This window comes from Littorina saxatilis, linkage group LG7 (genome assembly GCF_037325665.1).
Source record: "Littorina saxatilis isolate snail1 linkage group LG7, US_GU_Lsax_2.0, whole genome shotgun sequence".
Lineage (NCBI taxonomy): Eukaryota > Metazoa > Mollusca > Gastropoda > Littorinimorpha > Littorinidae > Littorina > Littorina saxatilis.
In genome coordinates this window covers 616,450-619,101 of record NC_090251.1, presented here as the reverse complement: position 1 = coordinate 619,101, position 2,652 = coordinate 616,450, and positions in this window count along the sequence as shown.

Sequence of the window (2,652 nt, the reverse complement as noted above, 5' to 3'; positions counted from 1 at the left end):
CCTGCCAAACAAAATTCTAGGTCAAGACTCATTGTTTATTTGTTAATTCAAACACATTAATTTTTTAATTATTATGTCGATGTTTAATTTTTAGGCAATTTTTTATAATTAGATCCGTTTTTTCAACCGATCCTTAACTTTTTTTGAAGAGTGTATGTGTTTGGAGGTGAATACTGACAGCGAGAAATAGTTATTCGTCAGTGTACCAACTAAAATCATTGAAGCTCCTCTAGTCTGACCGGTGTTCTTAGGGATACTTGCCTGATGTAAATCATTGAAGCTCAGGGCCGGACCAAGTTCGTTTGAGGGGGGGGGGGGGAGTGTTCCAACTGAAGGCAGGTGTCCAGGGGCCGCCGAGGCCCCGCTGGGGTGCAGGGGCAACGCCCCGCTGGGGGGTCTGGGGGGCAAAGCCTCCCAGAAGCCGAGAAAATTTTGCATTTGTGAGGTCATTTGTTGGTCTTTCCTTGCAACTGGGAATCAAAATTACACATTTTCAACAGTAACAAAACACGCGGAAGTGGGAAAGGTATAGGGGCGAGCACTCAATGATCTCACAGTGTGCAGTACAGTCCCTTTCCGAAACATCGGTTCCCCGATAGCGCAGATGATATCTTGTTGCAATCGGTTCTCTGATACTATTAATACTAGTGATAGTGTAGCGTGTGACTTGACTTGTGGCCTATGATGATGGACTTATAACGGAGAGGGCAGGCCGTCGTCGACTTGATGTTGTTCATAATTTGAAATAGTTTTAGAAGACCAAATAAACTGCTTAAAAAGTCCACATATTTTTTTCTTCTTTTCTCTGAGAGGTACATCGGATGGCCAGGGGGGAGGAGCCCGGACCCCCCCCCCCCCCATCCGGCCCTAAAGCTCCTCTAGTCTGACCGGTGTTCTTAGGGATACTTGCCTGATGTAAATCATTAAAGCTCCTCTAGTCTGACCGGTGGTTTTAGGGATAGCTGCCCGGACGAAAGGCAGACGGACGGAGGACGGACGCAACCAAAATGACAAGTTCACTGCCGTTGGCTTGGGAAAATACAAAAAAGCAGACAACGATTATGTTCGTCTGTTGAGATGCACATATATTTGAGTTCTGTATGAAGAAAATCATGTGCTTCTCTTGCGAAATCGCTGACAAGGAAACACGGACAATAGAACAACCGTCACGCAGATTTAACAGCATCACTGCCATGTATGCATTACTACGCTACACGAGGGCATACAGTGCGTACACACACACATACACACACACACACACACACATACACGCACACACACACACACACACACACACACACATACACACACACACACACACACACACATACACATACACACACACACACACACAGCTGTACAATACTACGTTCAAGCTAATGCTATACGTGTGCTGCCATGTAAATACCATAACTGCCATATGAACAAAAAACAAGTCGTGCTTAGAAAAAACACAGGTCATATGGATTGGGAGTAGGAGGAACAGCCAGATACGGTACTTGCGTGACATGAATTTTTGCTGGGACCCAGGGACATTTAGATATTTGGGGGTAGTTTTCTCTGTGGATACAGGAAATATTGTCCATCTAAATTATACAGGAAAGATTGCAGAGATAAGAAAAGTATTGAACATGTGGAGTAAGCGACAGCTTACCCCTTTTGGTAAAATTACTGTTTTGAAAACACTAGCAATGTCTAAGTTAACGTACTTATTTATGAATATCCCAGATCCATGCGATATATTTTTGAAAGAACTTGATGGTATGTTTTTTCAGTTTTTATGGAATGGTAAGCAAGGTAAAGTTAACAAGAAATGTGCTTGTCAGTCTTACCAAAAGGGTGGGTTAAAAATGTTAAATGTTTGTACTTTCTTGTCAGCTATGAAAATTAGCTGGCTTTGGAGAGTTTTCTATGCCGAATCTCCTTTAACCAGGTTTACGCTCTGTCTTTATCCTAAGCTGGATAAACAGCAGCAGCTAGGGGGTGAGTTTGCCAACACTTTAATGCAATCAATCCACAATCCCTTTTGGCATGATGTATTGAAACATTTCAAGAAATTAAGCATAAAATGTATACCAACTGATGTAAGTGAGTTTAATGCAGAATGTATCTTTTATAATAGAAATATTGCAAATGGAAAACACACTGTATACTTTAAAGATTGGACAGAAAGGGGTATTTTCCAAGTCTGTCATTTACTGAATGAAAATGGCAGTCTATTGAATTTTGTAGATTTTCAGATAAAATGTCCTACGTTGAAGGTTAATTTTTTGAAATTTGCAGGACTGGTCAAATCTATTTAGGCATATCAGAAAAAGATAAATGTAATACAGGAGGCAAACTATGAATTGTTAAAGCAAAAACCATGGAAAATAATATTTGAAGGAAACCATAGTGTCCAATCGTGGCTGGTGTGGTAAAATGGAATGGTATTTTTGATAACCTCAGCTGGAACAAGATCTTTTACTTATGTCATAAGACAACAGTTGATTGTCAGTTAAAATGGTTCCAGCTGAGGTTAATTTATAGGGCTTTGCCCACAAACCGCTACTTATTTCTGAGAAAAATTGTTGAATCTTCTAATTGTTCGTTTTGTAACAATGAGGAAGAAACAATTAATCATTTGATGTGGCATTGCCAGCATATTAACAG